We start from the raw sequence: 19,337 nt of genomic DNA, 5'->3' as shown, positions 1-19,337 counted from the left end.
AGAGCGACAGTGACCCGAGCCAGAGCCAGAGCCAGGCCGGCCGGCCTAGGAGAGGCCGGCCAGCCCCTAACTGTCGCCATTGGAGACACGCAACCATCACCGACTTAAAGGAGAATATGCAGAGCGTCCACTCAAAGGCGGTGGCCAGATGGCCACATCCCCAGGCCGGCCGGCCTAGGGGAGGCCGGCCGGCCCCACCTGGCGGCCTCTGATGCTCTCCCTTGGCGTGAAAGACAAGCACAACTAACTTAACTGCGTGCAATTGACGCCCAGCTCAGTACCGACCATAGAGTAGTATAAATAGAGCCCAAGACCCCCCCTCTTGTAACACACACCCATCCTTAGAGAAGAGAGTCTCTTGTTACACTCTTGTGTTGAGTAGGAAGAGAGTGAGGTGAGTGCTCTGGTGAAAGTCGAGCTGAAAGGAGCGGACTCGAGTTCTCTCGGTCTTACTCCACTTCTATATCCACCTCGGAGGAATATACTTGAGTAAGTTCTTTGTCTCAACTTCAGTTTCTCGGTAGCTTTACTTTCTGTCTTAGTTACTTGTTTAAGTACTTTCTTTGATCTGCGGGATCCTGAGTCTACGTAAGTAGCAAGTTCTACTTATTTGAGGTTGCTTTCTATCTAACTACACGGTAGGAGCAAGTAGCTCGAGAGCTGTGGGCGTGCTGCCTAGGCTTGGTAGTTATCTCAGGTTGTGTTCCACTCCACGGAACCGTTGTGGTAGTCGGTAGGTGGTGACAGCCCTATCCGTCCTTTGTAGTCCACCACGTTCGGGTGTTTTCATAGCAGTAGTTGCAGGTTGCCATCGGACTCCCTTCTCAACCCTTTCTGAAGTCCTTCCTCTTCCAGCCGCCGAAGTAGATCAAGTCAGTAGTTAGCTCGTCAACTAGTCAGAATAATAGGTTATCTAGAGTTAGGCCATCTTCCCTTTATCTTCTTCACGCTGGTTGTGTTAGGTTGAAGATCTCTAAGTTTGGTTGAAGCTTTACCGTTCCTTGGATTCGATATCCCAGGTATACTTCCTGGTGAAAGCTACAATCAGTCTCTGTGCGCTTGCAAAGTAATTCGTTAGGCTAAGGAGTGCCAACAAGCTTTCTGGCTCCGTTGCCAAGGATTGGTAGCAACACTAGATTTAGAGCTAATCAGCTGTACGACTTTCCATCCATCCATATGGAGTTTTCTCCTAGTTATCCGGCAGTTCCATCTCGCAAGTATTTGGAACCGCCACCATCTTGCCACCCCATTATGTCCGATGGTTATGAGATCCGTCCCAGTCTTGTAGCCATGGTTCGCGCACAGTCCTTCTCTGGTAAAAAGGACGAGTGTCCCTATGCTCACTTGCAAATCTTTGAAGAGAATTGCTCTCTTCTGATCATACCCGGTATGACCCAAAACACCTTACGGTGGAAGCTATTCCCGTCCTCTCTGATGGGGGAAGCCAATATTTGGTACAACCGGATGACAAGGAGAGTCGGAGGAGATTGGATACAGTTGAAGGATGAATTTTGCTTGTTTTTCTATCCTATCTCCAAAGTGATTCCCCATCGGAAACAACTGCTATCATTCGAGCAAGGCGATGAATCACTTGGAGTAGCCTGGGCTAGATTCATGCATTTAGTAGACTCCGAGCCACCACATCAGATGTCGGAGGAAATACTTATGCAACACTTCTTCTATGGCCTTAAACCGGAAAGTGCACATTTCATGAATGTGGCTTCCGAGGGATCCGTCATGTATAAGACAGTGGCTGAAGTCAGAACTCTCCTAGAGAAGGTTCTGAACAGCACTGACTACACCGGTATCTATGACAATCCACCAGATCTGATAGAGCAGACCAGCGAGACACAACAGCTGCAAATCCTTTCAGCCACATCCTCTCCACCTCCACCATACAGAGGAAATAACCGAACCACCAAAGTCCCCAGATCATGAGCCCCTCATTGAAGACATGCCTATGTTCATACCCAATCTCTTCACAGAGGAAGAGTACATGGAATTCGCTAATGTTGCAAGCATGCCGAAGGAACAAAAGTGTATTTGCTCAAGATCTGAGGCGTTCATTCCCGAAGCTTCATCGCAGATAAAGGTCAATTTCTACGATTATAAGTAAGGAATGGACAGAGAAAGCCGAGGCTAGCAGTAGCATCATTCAGATCTACTGCAATCCTAGGGTGCTCCTCTGCATTATCGAGGTCAAGGTTGACAAAGACAAAATCCCGGTTAGTCTAGTTCATTCATGCAACACCATTGCTGAGGCTAGATCGGAGCAAGACCCATTGGAGGATGCAGTGAACATCAGCCAAGAAGAGCAAACTCAGCCCAATCTTGAGGAAGATGTCTCACACTTCACCCAGAAAATAGATCCGGCCGGCAAAAGTAAGCTTGACGAAGAGGAGATTCTGCAACCTCCTCTACCTGAGCTGAAGCCGCTACCCCCTGGCTTGAAGCATGCATTCCTCCATGACAACAGAGCCACACCAGTTGTCATCAGTGATAAACTGACAGAGAGTGAAACTCAGCGGCTCGTTGCAGTCTTAGAGAAATATCGGTCCGTCATCGGATATTCTCTCCAAGACTTGAAGGGGACCAGCCCCAATCTATGCACCCATCGCATTCCAATGGAGCCGGAACATAAGCCATCACGAGAACATCAATGGCGGCTTAATGATGCGATGAGGGAGGTAGTCAAGAAAGAGGTACTTAAGCTACTGCACGTGGGCATCATATACCCCGTGCAAGATAGTGAGTGCGTCAGCCCAGTTCAAGTGGTCCCAAAGAAGGGAGGCATGACGGTAGTCCGAAATGAGAGGAATGAGCTCATACCTCAACGGACCGTGACCAGATGGAGAATGTGCATCAATTACCGGATGCTTAACAAGGCTACCCGGAAAGATCACTTCCCCCTTCCCTTCATCAACGAGATGCTTGAATGGTTGGCAAAGCACTCATACTTTTGCTACCTCGATGGATACTCTGGTTATCATCAGATCCCTATCCATCCCGATAACCAGAGCAAGACTACCTTCACCTGCCCCTATGGCACGTTCGCCTACCGGCGAATGTCCTTCAGTCTATGCAACGCACCAGCATCATTCCAAAGGTGCATGATGGCAATCTTCTCAGACTTGATTGAGCACATCATGGAAGTGTTCATGGATGACTTCTCAGTCTATGGCAAAGACTTCGATCAATGCCTTGAGAATTTGGAAAAGGTTCTCAAGAGGTGCCAAGAGACACATCTAGTTCTCAACTGGGAAAAGTGTCACTTCATGGTCAGAGAGGGGATTGTTCTCAGACATAAAGTGTCTGAGCAAGGGATAGAAGTAGATCGGGCAAAGATCGATGTTATCGAACAGTTGCCACCCCCGACTAATGTTAAGGGAGTAAGGAGTTTCTTGGGTCATGATGGTTTCTACAGGAGGTTCATTAAGGATTTCTCCCGTATAGCCAGACCCTTGCCGAACCTGCTACCAAAAGACGCCCCGTTCAACTTCGACGAGGAATGCCTCGTGGCCTTCTATACCCTAAAGAAGGCACTCGCGTCTGCTCCTATCATTCAGCCTCCCGATTGGAAACTTCCAATCGAGATCATGTGCGATGCAAGCTTGGTTAATGTAGAGATAAGCAACATTATGCTATATCCTATGCAAATAAGACATTGACCGAACCTCAACTCAACTACGCCACAATAGAGAAGGAACTCCTGGCGGTAGTATTCACCATGGATAAGTTCAGATCCTACTTGGTTGGTGCAAAGGTGGTTGCGTATACGGACCACGCAGCACTGAAGTACCTCCTAACCAAGAAGGATGCCAAGCCACGACTCATCCGTTGGATTCTGCTCCTATAAGAGTTTGATATGGAAATAAGAGATAAGAAAGGAGCAGATAATTGTGTGGCAGACCATCTCTCAAGAATGCAAATACAAGGATTGGATCTCCCGATCAATGACTATTTGAGAGATGACAGTCTCCTGAAGGTCACCTCGTCCAGTCCATGGTACGCAAACCTAGTAAATTTCATGGTGACTGGATATATACCTCCAAGAGAAGACAAGAAGAAACTGATACACCTCAGCAGATTCCATTTATGGGATGACCCATATCTGTTCAAAGTCTGCGCTGATGGTCTACTCCGCCGTTGTATCTCGTTATGTGAGACCCGCAAGATTCTAGAGCGTTGTCACTCCTCACCCTATGGAGGACATTACAAAGCCTTCCGAACCCATGCAAAAGTTTGGCAAAGTGGATTCTTTTGGCCAAACATGTATGGAGACGCGAAAGAATTCGTGCGGCGTTGCCGAAGATGTCAAAATCACGGGAATATCAATTCCCGAGACGCAATGCCACTAAAGAGTAATCTTTAAGTGGATATCTTCGACGTTTGGGGAGTCAACTTCATGGGCCCTTTCCCAATGTCGGAACAATGCGAATACATCTTGGTGGCAGTGGACTACGTGTCCAAATGGGTCGAAGCACTTCCTTGTGTTGCGGCAGATTCAATGAGCTCCAAGAAAATGTTCCAGGAAATCATATTTCCTCGCTTTGGAGTTCCAATAGTCGTGATCAGCCATGGAGGCTCACACTTCATCGACAGAACCTTCAGGAAGTGCCTCAGCGAGTTAGGAGTAGACCACCGGGTTGCAACACCATACCATCCCTAAACAAGTGGTCAGGCAGAGACGTCTAATAAGCAAATCAAGAACATCTTGCAAAAGATGGTCAATGCCATGGGGAAAGGTTGGAAGAACAAATTACCAGAGACACTTTGGGCTTATCGAACGGCTTACAAAACGCCGATCGGTATGACACCGTATCAACTAGTCTATGGCAAGACTTGCCATTTACCAGTTGAACTCGAGTATAAGTCCCATTGGGCAATTAAGAGGTGGAACATGGATCTCCAATCAGCCGGAATCAAGCGACAAATCCAACTGGCTGAATTGGATGAATGGAGGGAGAAGGCCTACCACAGCTCTAAACTCTACAAAGAGCGAACAAAAAGATGGCATGATAAGCGTATCAAGATCAAATAGTTCAAAGCAGGAGATAAGGTACTCCTTTTCAACTCTCGTGTTCATCTGTTTGGTCATGGTAAACTTAGAAGCAAGTGGGAAGGCCCCTTCTTAGTGCTTAACACCGCCGACCACGGTGCTACAACCCTCCAGGAAGATGACGGGAATGTTTTCAAGGCCAATGGCCAGAGATTGAAAATATTCCTCGAGCCCGAAATTCCCGAGCTCGAAGAAGTAGATGTCTACAAGCTTTCTGAGATAGAATAATCATCTATGGTCATCACCGTACCTAAAACGTGTCGTATCTTAGGTTAGATCTTTCCTTCCTTTTCCCCTCTATTCTTTCTTCCATTTTCTGAACCAAAACACCAAAATACCCAAGAAAGGAAAGGATCAAGAGGAGCCTCCAGAAGCCCGGGGCCCACACCTGATAAGGTGGGGCCGGCCGGCCTACCCTAGGCCGGCCTGGCTCCGGGGCCGTTTGGCCTCATCCTTTCGTTCAACGTTCAGCGCAGCTCAAACGTTCTGATCCTAGGTGTTCGGAGCACGATGAGTCGATTTAAACCGGAAGGCTCCCTCCTCTTCATCACTTCATAGCTTTGCACCATATCTCATCCCGAGTTTCATCCTTCTCTCCGATATCACCACCATGGCCTCGCAATCTTCCCCTAAGACACCAAAACCTGAAGCCATGGACACACCCACTCCTAGGGCACCCTCCAAGTCCAACCAAACCCGTGCATCGTCGAGCAGCGTCAGGATCTTGGAAGCGGTGGAGATCGCCGCCTTATCACCATCGCCGCCGGCTGGCCAGGGGCGCCAGCCCCAGGCCGGCCAGCCTATGGGAGGCCGGCCGGCCTCACCCCGAGGCCGCCTGTCTCCCGGCTCGGTGGAGAGTTCTATTCAGGGCCCAGGATTGAGGGCCCTCATGCACTCCCGCACACGCAGTCCGACATGGCCTACCACATGGGTTCTTTCCCCTAGGAAGGTTGTGACGAAGTGCGCAGGAACGACGTCGGGAGAGGCGCGTGTAGGGTTGAAAACGGTCGGGAAAACTCCCAAACTGTTCCTGTTCATGTTATTTTTGTCGGGAATGGAAACGAGAACGGGAAAAATGGACGGGAAAACGAATTCAATATTACGGGATATCGGGAACAGAATATTTCGATCGGAAACATATCGATTTCGATCGGGAAAATATCAATTACGGTCGGGAAAACCTATACATATAACCACTTCAAACATTTAGCTCGACATGGGGTGGCACAAGTTCAACAGATCAGAAGCAGTCAAGCACGACAGTAGACAACCAACACAAGTTCAAAATAAAAAAATATTCCACACAGGATAGCACAGCAATCAGCAGCAGCACTCAGGAGCACTCAGCAGCACACAGGGCAGCACGGAAAATCGGTAGCTGCACTCAGTTCCTCATCGCCGTGTAGATGCGGCAGGTGCCGTAGGTCTTCAGGCCAGCGAGGCACACTAGCGGTGGCTCCAGGGAGTTCCTCCGCTGCATGGAGAGGCTAGACACAATGCGCCTGAGGCCCCGCACAGGTTCGCTCGCTCGCAGTGCTCCGCCTTGTACTTGGCGTCAAACACTCGCTCATCAAGGATAGCACTTGCCTGCGCCACGAACTTGGTGGCCGGCGGTGGAAGGACCGGAGTCGGGAGGGTGCGGGCGTGCAAGTGGCCATTGCGTCGTGCCGTTGTGCCCCCTGCCCCGTGCAGCAGCTGGCGGCGGCTAGGGTTGTGTTGGGAAGGGAGTGATCGAGTGAGGCGGCGGCGGCTGGAGCCAAGAGCCTGGAGGCTAGGGTCGCTTGCCTGGGAATGGGCCGTGGGGATTGGGTGCGGTGCCTATGTGGGCCGAGCTAAAAGAAGCAATTATGGGCTGAAATGAAGATTGTGGCCTATAGAAACGGGAATTCCCGCGGGAATTTTCCCGGCTGAAAACAGGAACCGAGAATACAGTCACGAAAACACCCCAACCGATTCCATTCCTGTTCCCGCTGATTTTCCTATTTTTTTTCCTATTTGCCCGATTTTCCTGCGAAAGTGGTTGACGATCGGTTTAGATGGTAAATGGTGTCGGTCGGGATTTTCCCATCCTGTTTTCATCCCTAGGCGCATGTTGCGCAAGTCACTGCACTCCAGATGGTGCAGCAGGACTTGTCCACGTACTCCCAGAGTACTCTCCCACCAGTCCTAGCCCTCTACGCCATCGCGTGTTTGGGGCAAAGGTCGGCAGGGGGAAGGTGCTCACCCCTCCATTGGATCGTACCGGCACAGATCTTCCGCTGTGTTCAGTGCGTCGCCATATCCAGCCACCACCGATCCGTGGACCGATAGAGGTCCACGCCTACACTCGGCGAGCAGCTCGCTGCTCTCTGACTATGCCTCAACAACATGGATGAGCACGTAGCCGAGACGGAGATTGACAGGATGGAGTTAGGGGATAGGGTGGATACCCTTCGCAAGGCAGTTTGTTCCAAGATCAAACGCCTTGCGAAGGCGACCGGGAACGAGGATCTCTATAGATCCCTGGATCCCAAGTAGGTGTTAGGTCTATATTAGTCTTACTTTAGTTTGGGTGCTTTATTTTCTTTCATTTTCTTGTTTCATTTAATTTGTAATCAACAGCACCCCCATCTTTGCTTTAAAATAAAATAAAATTTCAAGTTCATTCCTCTTTGTGTTTATGTGGTTGGTGCACATGTGTGTGCCAACCACAACCCTGCTCTCATGTTTGACTACTGCGCAGCAAAACCAAATGAGGAGGATGAGCACAAGATTCCAGAAAAATTCGGATGAATTCCAAAAGAAAAGTAAGCCGGGCGGCTTAAACCAGGCCGGTCGGCCTGAGATCTATGAAAAATTACCAAAACACCCTCACTGGGGTAGAACAGACCAAGCCTGAACCTGTGCAGAAAGGCCATGAAGGATGGCCACAGGGCCAGGCCGGCCGGCCACCCCTAGGCTAGCCGGCCCCACATGTCGGCCATTCTCTGGCCCCCTTCGCGCACTCATGGTTTGCTATTTCTACTCCCTGCTCCTTTCTGGTTTTGTGCAATTTCATTCAAAATCATGCCAACTAAATCCAAATGAAATATTTGAATGAAATGACTAGGAAGAGTTGAAATCTTTTCACAAACATGGTTTTGCTAAGTTTTATTTCTTATGCAAGTACCGAATTGCCTCCGGAACTCATGTTTAGGATCACCTGATTGTTTGCTTTTTGCTTTCAATGATATAATGACATGAAGTTGTGCTAGCTCTTAACTCAAGGTCTTGGAAGCTTTTATTTTGAAAATACAAAACCAGGCAAAATCTTATGCTCAACTTTACCGATACCCATTCCAGAGCCATACTTGCGAATTCCAAATACATAGCTATCCCCTACATTGTGAGCTTGCTCAAGTCTAGTGCCTCCAAAAGGAGTTTAGATTGATTCATCTTCTTGGGATCATTCATGTACACATCCATCAACCTGAATCCATGAGATGTGGTTGCAAAAATAGTGCTGCACCCCCCTGAAAAGAAAGAAAAGGATGAATGACGTTCATGCCTTGTCTAAAAAAGAAGACGAAGAAGGGGGAGGTGTATGGTGCTAGACACAAAACCACCATGGAAACATATCTTCGTTTCTCACTCGCACTTGACCCACAAGATGAGCTTCTAGACTGCTAAGAGACACTAGGTTTGATCTTGCAATATAAATGTTAAGGGTATGTGACATCCTTCACTTAGCTCCACATACTCGTTTTCAGAATAGTTTTTGGGAAGGCTAGAGAAGTTGTGAATAAAAATCAAGTGAATGAGTGACTCGAGCAAAAAGAGTATGCCTTGGATTTGTTTAAAAACAGAAATCTTCCAAATACTGCGAAACAGGAGCTAGTCATAATCCTCATCGATTTATTCTGGAGATCAATAGGTGAACAAGAAGGTGTTAGCCACCCGGAATCCGAGGTATTAAAGGAAAGCTTTGAAATAATTCTTATGCATACCTGAGTTCGTGAATCCCGGACTTTGCTTGATCCTCAGGATCTTTGTCGACTCCTTTTGCTCGGGATGAGCAAAGTCTAGGTGTGGGGGTGTGTTGGTGGTCGATTTCGATGATTTTTACCGCCAACATTCCTTCGGATTTCATGCTTTTGGAACGAACTTGTTATAATTTTCACTAACATTAACAAGTTCCATGAGTTTTGGTGAGTATTTGAATCCAGGAGCAACATGTACAAAAATGAGCCAAAATGGGGTGAACCCTAGGCCAGGCCGGCCGGCCTACCCTTGCAACACTTCATCGTGAAACTTTGTAGAACATGGCTTGAGCCCAAGATCAAGTCACACCAATGTGGTTTAGGCAGAATTTGCAAGTCAAGGCCGAAAGGTTTGAATCAAGTGGAGTGGAGCCCAAATCCAATGACAACTCGAAGATTCAGAACCCAACTCAGCTTGAGAAGCAATGTGGGCCTTGAGAGCAATGTGCTAGAGCAACGGTGACCCGAGCCAAGCCAGAGCCAGGCCGGCCGGCCTAGGAGAGGCCGGCCGGCCCCTAACTGTCGCCTTTGGAGCCACGCAACCATCACCGACTTAAAGGAGAATATCCAGAGCGTCCACTCAAAGGCGGTGGCCAGATGGCCACATCCCCAGACCGGCCGACCTAGGGGAGGCCGGCCGGCCCTACCTGGCGGCCTCTGATGCTCTCCCTTGGCATGAAAGACAAGCACAACTAACTTACCTGCGTGCAACTGACGCCCAACTCAGTACCGACCATAGAGTAGTATAAATAGAGCCCAAGACCCCCTCTTGTAACACACACCCATCCTTAGAGAAGAGAGTCTCTTGTTACACTCTTGTGTTGAGTAGGAAGAGAGTGAGGTGAGTGCTCTGGTGAAAGCCGAGCTGAAAGGAGCGTACTCGAGTTCTCTCGGTCTTACTGCACTTTTGTATCCACCTCGGAGGAATATACTTGAGTAAGTTCCTTGTCTCAACTTCAGTTTCTCGCTAGCTTTACTTTTTGTCTTAGTTACTTGTTTAAGTACTTACTTTGATCTACGGGATCTTGAGTCTACGTAAGTAGCAAGTTCTTCTTATTTAAAGTTGTTTTCTATCTAAGTACACGGTAGGAGCAAGTAGCTTGAGAGTAGTGGGCGTGGTGCCTAGGCTTGGTAGTTATCTCAGGTTGTGTTCCACCCCACAGAACCGTTGTGGTAGTCGGTAGGTGGTGATAGCCCTATCCATCCTTTGTAGTCCACCATGTTCGGGTGTTTTCATAGCAGTAGTTGCAGGTTGCCGTCGAACTCCCTTCTCACCCCTTTCTGAAGTCCTTCCTCTTCCAGCCGCCGAAGCAGACCAAGTCAGTAGTTACCTCGTCAACTAGTCAGAATAGTAGGTTATCTGGAGTTAGGCCATCTTCCCTTTATCTTCTTCTCGCTGGTTGTGTCCAGTTGAAGATCTCTAAGTTTGGTCGAAGCTTTACCGTTCCTTGGATTTGATATCCCAGGTATACTCCCTGGTGAAAGATACAATCGGTCTCTGTGCGCTTGCAGAGTAATTCATTAGGCTAAGGAGTGCCAACAAGCTTTCCAAGGCATTTGACTTGCCTTTCATTTATCCTACCACTAGTGACGGCTATATGTGGAGCTCAAGGTAGGGTATGAAAAACAAGGCATACTTGTATCACATTTATTGCAAAGTTAAAAACCGGATCCAAAGAGAAAAAACAAGTCATGCAATTAGATCAAAATGTGCACATTTATGAATTGGGGTGGATGAGATGGAAACTCTTTTGTGTATGATCCTTCTCCCTCTATAATTTTTTGAAGGACACGGCTATCTCTTCTCTCTCTCTCTAGGTTGTGCTTCTTTGGCACGCCTTCTTTTCTCTCTCGCTCACTGTGGGCCATACATCTTATTCATGCCATCTTTTCTCTCTCGCTCACTATGGGTCATGTTTCTTTGGCATGCCATCTTTCCTCTATTTTTCTTTTTCCCCTTTTTTTAGAGATATCCTATGTCTCTCTCTTTTTGTAATAAAAACTAGAGAGAGAGACCAACACATATTGTGTACCATTTTGTGGGATGGATGGATGGTACAGTGCTAACTTCTTTTAGAAGCATTCGCAAGGGGGTATATGGTGTGCACGTGAATCTTGATCATGAAAGCATGAAAAAAAATTTCTTAAGGGTCACAACAATTTGACAAAGCTCAATGCAAAGAAAAGCAGCATATGTGTATAGAGTTTTCACGATATATCATCATATGGATCTGGTAGGACTTTGGCATATCAAAAAGGAGCTTTGCAAAGGGTTTTCCAAATTTTTTAATAAATTTCCCAAGCACTTGAGCAGTAAGAGCGAAGATCATATCAGTAAACTATATCTCAAACATCAACTACTTAGATAAGTATGCTTTCCTAAATATTTTTGTTCACAAGCATCAAGATGGTAAGCATGGAATAAAACATATGTAAGCCAACCATAGGAAATATGTGGAGCTTGAGGAACACACTGATCCATTCCATTTTTTTAGTTTGATTTTGTGGTTCAGAATTAAATTCATTCAAACTCATGAATCAGGGAAAATTGAGAGGTAGGGGGTGCACATACTATCGCTCTTGAAGAAGATGGGGATCAAGGCAGTGGTGATTCAGCCAAACCACCAGGTAGTCGGCTGATTTTGGTGTCCTTGTCTTGTCCCGTCTCATGTTAGCACAAATGATGTTGTGCGATACCCATGTGGGAGATCTCGAATGTGCATGGCAATGATAATCTTAAGAGATCTCCCCCCACACTTGTACCTGGTACTACATTCAAACAAAATGGTGGAAAGAAAACAATGGCTCTGTCGGTTTTGAGAACTAGGGAGCCCTAAAATTTATTCAAACTAAATTTACTCTCACTAGGCTTTTTGGCATTGCACCAACATGAGAATGTTGTACAACAGGAATCCAAGGCCTCGACTTACCTCTTCATTTGAATTAAGCTCAATCACTCACCCATTTGGATTTGATTGTCCTACAGGGGTTGGTCCACATATACAACCAATATCTATAAAAGTATTAACTCTAGGCTCATCAATCAAACATAACTCCATGTCTCATTAAATTGAAGAAGACATTGTAACCTAAGCAAAATGCTTAATTTAAAAGGCCTATAGATGTGTTTCTGGACACACATTCAAACATAAAGCATACAAGAATAGATAAAGCATGCATGAAGCACCATTGAACTTTATTCGAAGAAAGATAAGCATGAGCACGAACCTAGTGATCCTCGGGGAACCTCCCGAAAGGGCTTTGTTTAATGTCGAAAGAAGGACATTTTTTTTTCATTTTTTAAGGTGCAAGATGAAAGAAACCACATCATTTCAAGATATACCAAGGTGTTGAATTTGGTGTAGATTCCCATGCTTATGTGTGTAGCCTGCCCATCATTCTTTTTAATCTCAACCAGAAATGGTTAGTGACCAAAAATACCCGAAGGAGAGTTTATCCTAAAGGCATGATCTTGCTTTTATGTGAAAAGGAAATGATAATCCGGGTTATCTCCTGGCAGTGCTTTGTTTATGGTCATAAGCTTGACCATGGGAGTTCTTGTCGCTATCATTGGTGATGGGTCCTTCTTTCATCACCAATAATTGAAGCTAGCTACAAGGTTAGTGCCACAGCGCACCCATGGAATCTGCAATGTTTACGATAAATATATACATCTACAACCAACCCTTCTGAAGATTTTGCAGAAGAGGACTTTAAGGTGGTTGTAGTCTTCGTGTGTTTACGGGGCACTAAGCGTGCCTGACTCTGGAGTGGCATTGGATGAGCATGGTTTTTGTGGTATTTCAAGAGTGAAGTTCCCATGCTCATCTGTGGAATCCTTTCCTTCAGATTCCAGAGTCGGCGCTGTTGACGGCCCTTAAGTCAGAAATAAAGCCGTCAACCCCTGCATCTTTTCATAACTTTCAAACACCAAAAGTAGTTATAGGGCTTATTTCTAATCATTTCCATAAGTTTTGGTGATTCTTGGATTGCAGGCACCCATACCCGGAATAGAGCAAAAACAGACAAAAGACGCAACACAATTGCACAGAAGATCCGACGCTGTGTCACACATGCAAAGGAGGCCCACAAACCAGACCAAACTGAACAACCAAGCCTCGGCACCGACCATCTGATATCATAACCCACCAGGAAGCAACCCAGACGAAGGCGGTGGCCAGAGGCGGCATAGGGGGGGTCAGCCGACCCCACCTAGAAGCCAGTCACGTTGAGTTTTGGCGGCAAGGCTGATCTTATCCTCCTGATGGCGGTTATCAACATTTCCATATTTAATTCTGGCGGGAACCGACCTCCTTGGGCTATAAAAGGGGACTCCCTCACCCCTCACAAGATAACACAATTTAGAGAGAATAAGGAGAAGGGGAGAGTCCACCTTAGAGCTATCTTGTAGAGAGTAGGCTAGGGAGTGTGCGAGGAGAAGTTTGGGAGGAGTGCCGGAGTTGTCGGTTTCCCTCTGCTTGTACCTCGGCGGATACGAGCCTCTTTCGAGTAAGTATATGAGTTCGTCTATTTATTGTGTTCTTATCTAAGTTAAGCCTTCGTTATCTTTTGCTTGCGGGATCATCGTCCGTCCTCGTGACGGTTGCTCTAGTCTAAAGGCTCGAGTCGTGGACGGAGTCGGGGCTAGAGTAGTAATCGATAGTGCGGACGTGGTGTCTGGGCTAGAGATTACTGTTGTTTGCATACCTTCTCCACGGTCTGTCGGGGTAGGCGGCAGGCGGTGATAGCCCTGTCCGTCCTTTGTAGTCCCCCACGTGAGGGTTGGGTGTAAAGCTAATAGCCAGATACTCTTGGCAGACCAGGAGTAAGCCGGTGCCCGAAGTAAGCAAGTGAGAGCTAGTTTATCTCTATTAAGTATATCTTCTCTTAGACAACCACACTACCCAAAGGCCAACCATTCTCTCTTCCTCCAGGTAAATTAGTTAGAAGACCGTTACACCTCCGTTCCTCATGAAAATACAATACCCTGAATACTTCCGGGTGAAGTGCTACAACGGTATTTCCGTGCGCTTGCGGTCATCTCTGTGAGAGTTAAGAAATACCAACAAGCATTTCTGGCGCCGTCGCCGGGGAACGGTTGCTGTAGTTATCTTCGAACCTAGTTTGCCCGTGTATCCTTTCTTTTTACCTTTCTCTTTATTTTATCCTTTTTCCATGGATTCCCTTTCTATCCACGAATTCTCTGCTCCCAAGGGCGAGTTCTTAGAGCCACCACAATCTTCGAAGCCAATCACAGCTTCCAGCTTTGAACTCCGCCCTGGCTTCATAGCCATGGTTCGGGAACAATCCTTCTCAGGTTTTGATGATGAAAATCCCTACGACCACCTACGAGAGTTCAAGTAGCTGTGCTCATGTCTGTCAATCGCAGGCATGGCACAAGGAACACTTCGGTGGAAGTTGTTTCCTTTCTCCCTTGCTGAGAGAGCGAAACAATGGTACACCCATAATGAAGGGAAAGTAAACGGAGAGTGGGAAGAGCTAAGAGACAGGTTCTGTCTTGCGTTCTTCTCGATTTCTCGCATTACTTCCCTACGAAAAGAGATCCTTGACTTTCGTCAGGATGAGAAGGAGTCCATTGGTGCAGCCTGGGCCAGGTTTTCCAAGCTAACTCGTGCTGGCCCAAACTTGTCTATCCCCGACCACATGTTGCTTCAACACTTTTGGGTAGGGCTTAGCAAGGAGTTTGCCCAACAGCTTGATATCGCTGCCGGAGGGGTGTTCATGTACAAAACCACTTCTAAAGGAGAGGCCCTTCTAGATCGTATTCTGGAAAACACCTCCTTCACCGAAACCTTCCCGTTAGTAGAACCTTCAAGCTGTGAGGAAGTCCCACTGATTGAGTCAGAATCTTTACCATTAACCAACCCAGACTCAACCACCGAGCCTTCCCCCGAACCAGGAACGCCGAAGGAAGAAGAAATTCAACCTTCGGCTGTTCCCTTTGAATTCGAGGATGATTTATTCAAAGATTACGGAAATACCTCGAATTACCTTTATCAGAAAAGACCCCCAGTTCTAGCTGGTCTTCCCGAACCTCTCGATAAGGCTTTCCTTAAAGATCCGGTTAGGGACCTAACCGCTATCATGAGTAGTGAGTGGGTAGAAGAGGGAGAGTTATCTTCTGAACCACTTTAGATTATCGCCCCCTCTTTGAACATTCGCTGCTTTATCCCAGGAACTTTGGAAGAGGTCTTATACAATCCCACGGTTGGAGCAAACATTATGTCGGCTTCCTATGTGTTGATGCATTTGGAGAACTCTTTGGTTCCAACCGAGAAAACCCTCAGGAATGCACCAGGATCCATCCTAGAGGGAGTTGGGATAGTCCATGACGTACTTGTACATCATGATGACTTGGAGGTTGCCCTTGATTTTCATGTCTTCGATGTCTATGACTTCGACATTTTAATCGGGCACCCTGTTGAAAAATTGTTCCTAGAAGCTCCTCTTCTAGGAACCATCAATTTTAAGCTAGGAAGAGAAACATTCTCGCTCCCGATCTCTCGGGCAAAGAATTCTCCCGTTGAACTTCTTCCCCAGCCAGAGTCAGTTGAAGAAGTGATGGCCATTTTCCTTTTGAGTCTTCTGAGTCGTCCTTAGAACAAGATGCTGAACTCTTCATTCAAGAAGAAGACGACTCTGGAGAAACTATTGAAATTCCCACTGACGAACAGCCATCACAACCACCAATAGAGCTAAAACTCCTTCCTTCTGGCCTTCGCTATGCTTTCTTAAACGGCGACATTGAATCTCCCGTTATCATTAGTGATAAGCTTTCTAACGTGGAGACAGCCAAACTCCTAGCTGTTCTAGAAAAGCATAGGCCTGTTTTCGGTTACTCACTCCAAGACCTTAAGGGAATCAGCCCTACCTTTTGTACTCATCGCATCCCTACAAACCCATCCTGCACACCTTCTAGGGAGCCTCAGCGTAGGCTAAATAATGCGATGAGAGAGGTTGTCAAGACGGAGGTCCTAATGCTCCTACACGCCGGGATAATCTATCCCGTGCCTCACAGTGAGTGGGTGAGTCCCGTTCAGGTTGTGCCAAAGAAAGGAGGAATGACGGTCGTTAAAAACAGCAAGAATGAGCTAATCCCACAATGACCTGTCACGGGGTGGAGGATGTGCATTGATTACCGGAAGCTCAACTCAGCAACAAAGAAAGATCACTTCCCGCTGCCTTTCATTGATGAAATGTTAGAGCGGCTAGCGAAGCATTCTTTCTTCTGTTTCCTTGATGGGTATTCAGGTTACCACCAAATTCCCATCCATCCTGATGATCAAAGAAAGACTAAGTTCACATGCCCTTATGGAACATATGCATACCGAAGGATGTCATTTGGGCTTTGCAATGCCCCCGCATCGTTCCAAAGATGCATGATGTCTATCTTCTTAGACATGATCGAGGAAATCATGGAAGTTTTCATGGACGACTTTTCCGTCTATGGGAAAACTTTCGATCATTGTCTTGAGAATTTAGATAAAGTCTTGCAGCGATGCCAAGAGAAGGACCTGGTACTGAATTGGGAAAAATGCCATTTCATGGTCTGTGAAGGCATCGTACTAGGGCATGTTGTGTCCGAGAGAGGAATCGAGGTGGACAGAGCTAAAATCGAGGTCATAGAGAAGCTCCCACCTCCGATAAACGTAAAAGGGATCCGTAGCTTCCTAGGTCATGCGGGGTTCTACAAGAGGTTCATTAAAGACTTTTCTCAAATCGCTAGGCCCCTCACAAACCTTCTGGCTAAGGATGCACCTTTCGAGTTCACCGATGAGTGCTTGAAATATTTTCACATCCTCAAACAAGCACTCATCTCAGCTCCAATCATTCAACCCCCTGATTGGACGCTGCCGTTTGAAATAATGTGTGATGCTAGTGATTATGCTATCGGGGCGGTTCTTGGCCAAACCAAAGATAAAAAGCATCATGCAATCACCTATGCAAGTAAAACTTTGTCAGGAGCTCAATTAAATTATGCAACAACTGAAAAAGAACTCCTGGCCGTTGTCTTTGAAATTGATAAGTTTAGATCTTACTTGGTTGGAGCAAAAGTTATTGTGTTCACCGATCATGCTGCTCTAAAATACTTGCTCACCAAGAAAGATGCTAAACCACGATTGCTAAGGTGGATCTTACTACTCCAAGAATTCGATTTGGAAATAAAAGATAAAATGGGAGTAGAAAATACTGTTGCCGATCATTTGTCGCATATGCCTATCACTAACATGCAGGATCTTCCTATCAACGATTTCCTACGCGACGACATGCTGCTGAAGGTAACAGATTCAAACCCATGGTACGCGAACATTGTTAACTTCATGGTTTCAGGATACGTACCACCAGGGGAAAACAAAAAGAAGCTGTTGTACGAGAGTAGATGTCACTTGTGGGACAATCCATACCTGTACAGGGTATGCTCAGATGGCCTGCTCAGAAGATGTGTACCAAAGGCCGAAGGGATCCAAATCATTGAGAAGTGCCACTCCGCACCATATGGAGGCCACTATGGTGTATTTCGCACCTAGGCGAAAATATGGCAAAGTGGTTTCTACTGGCCATCAATGTATGAGGATACCTGAAACTTCATCATGAGGTGCAGAAACTGCCAGTTGCAAGGTGGCATCACCTCCCGAGATGCAATGCCCCTCCACTCCAATTTTCAAGTTGAGCTGTTTGATGTCTGGGGCTTTGACTTCATGGGGCCATTCCCAAAGTCCAAAGATTCTGAATACATCCTGGTCGCCGTCGACTATGTGTCGAAGTGGGTTGAGGCTCTACCATGTAGAGCTGCCGATGCCAAGCATGCCCGTAAGATGTTTCATGAGATCATCTTCCCATGCTTCGGGACTCCAAGGATGGTCATAAGTGACCGAAGGTCTCATTTCATTAATCAGACCTTCCGAAACTTCCTGAAAGAGCTTGGAGTAAAGCATAACATCGCAACTCCGTATCACCCACAGACTAGCGGGCAGGCAGAAACCTCCAACAAATAGATCAAGAACATCCTATAGAAAACAGTGAATGAAATGGGGAAGGGATGGAAAAATAAGCTGCCTGATGCACTCTGGGCATACAGAACAACTTACAAAACCCCCATAGGCATGTCACCGTACCAGCTGGTTTATGGTAAAACCTGCCATCTACCAGTCGAGCTAGAACACAGAGCTCACTGGGCTATCCGAACATGGAACATGGACAGTAAGATGGCAGGAAGAAACAGGAAGATCCAACTATCCCAGCTGGAAGAATGGAGGGAAAAAGCCTACCACAGTGCCAAGATCTACAAGGACAGAACTAAGCGATGGCACGACAAGAGAATCAGACCCAAGGAATTCAAGATAGGAGACAAGGTATTACTTTTTAATTCCAAGGTCAAGCTCTTTGGGCAAGGAAAACTTCGAAGCAAATGGGATGGGCCATACACCATCATCCATGCATCTTCACATGGAGCAATCACAATTCAGGATGACAACGGTAAGGTTTTCAAGGTAAATGGTCAATGCTTAAAAGTTTTCCTTGAACCCTTAAATCCAAAGGAAGAAGTAGACGTAATTAATTTAATTGATTTCAATCTTCTTCCTTAAAAAAATATAAATAAATAAATAAAAGAAAAAATATATAATCCAATAAATTGTTGCACTCCCCGGTTTTTCAAACCGGCAGAGATTTGCCTTGTTTTTCTTTGTGTCAAATAAAACAGGTACAAGAGAATAAGTGTGTGGGGGGGGAGCACCCCCCCAGAACTCAGGCACGTACCAGCACCGAGCACCACTTGCAAAGCAAGACCTAAAGAATCAACCAAGGGGTCAGCCAGTCCCTAGGGTCGGCCAAACCTTGGTGAAGACCCTGCAACGTTTGCTTCGACACACACGCTGGTTTGCACTCCCACGCTCATACACCTAACTACTTATATTAGTGTTTGAAAACTAATAATTAAAAAATATATATGTTTTTGCACTCCATACACTTCATGATAAACTTGCATACTTTTTATTCCTTGACTTTCAGCTTATTCTTGTCAACTAAAATTTGATAGGGAACCCATGCTATCTAATAATTGACTCTTGAGATATGGTTGAACGAATGGAACCTAACTCTTCCCTACAAAGTACTTGGGATTTCTTTTATAAAATAAAATAAAAAAACTCAATAGCGTGGCTCCTCGTTTGTTTATGACATTCCTATCCAAGGCCATATGTTGTTCAAAATTGAAAACCTTCCACATATGCAATTGTTGTCTCATTGAGCTTTGTCAA

The 19,337-nt window shown here is 46.4% G+C and overlaps 1 pseudogene; it reads left to right on the top strand.

The window, feature by feature from the left end:
• Positions 1 to 2,678: 2,678 nt before the first annotated feature.
• LOC120669275 overlaps positions 2,679 to 19,337 on the top strand; it is a 33,245-nt pseudogene continuing 16,586 nt past the window's right edge.

Source organism: Panicum virgatum, chromosome 4N, assembly GCF_016808335.1.
Source record: "Panicum virgatum strain AP13 chromosome 4N, P.virgatum_v5, whole genome shotgun sequence".
Lineage (NCBI taxonomy): Eukaryota > Viridiplantae > Streptophyta > Magnoliopsida > Poales > Poaceae > Panicum > Panicum virgatum.
The sequence above is the reverse complement of the archived record's forward strand: the minus strand, read 5'-3'. Positions and strand labels throughout refer to the sequence as shown.